Below are 634 nucleotides of genomic sequence, written 5' to 3'. Positions count from 1 at the left end.
ATTTATTGATATCAAAACTTTTATACACATGAAACATACAATTTTAGTTGAATAATTAAAGTTTATTTTCAATTAAAAATTGCATTAGTTGAGTTTTATTTTTTAATTGTACAACAGTTTTATAAAGATATGTATCATTTAGCTATTTTTTTCTAATTAAAGATAGAACCACTGGGTTAGGTTTTATTTTTTAATTTGGTATAATAATTTTTTGTTCAAAAAGTGTGCCTATACTTGACACCTTTTATTACCTTTTTTTAAAAGGTAATTTTTTTAATGATATCACGCATTTTGTAGTGTTAAACATCTTATTTTTGTTCAAAAAGCCCACTTATACTTAATTGACACCTTTTATACTTCATATCTTTCAAATATAACACATATTTTGAATATCATTTTGTTATTCATGAAAATTTCAAAACCTAAATCTCTCAAATTATTAGTACATTGCACTGTTGATCGATTTTATTAACTTAAACAATGAGCAATAAATTTGCTACGGAATATTTTAAGAGCAATAAATTGTAGATACGTTTTAATAACAAATTAGTTACTGCTTTAAAATTTAGTTTCAAAATCTTTTCTACAATTTATTACTCTTAAAATATCCTGTGGCAAATTTATTGCTCGTTGC

This window comes from Wasmannia auropunctata, unplaced genomic scaffold, assembly GCF_000956235.1.
Source record: "Wasmannia auropunctata unplaced genomic scaffold, wasmannia.A_1.0 LD335853.1, whole genome shotgun sequence".
Classification (NCBI taxonomy): domain Eukaryota; kingdom Metazoa; phylum Arthropoda; class Insecta; order Hymenoptera; family Formicidae; genus Wasmannia; species Wasmannia auropunctata.
The sequence above is the reverse complement of the archived record's forward strand: the minus strand, read 5'-3'. Positions refer to the sequence as shown.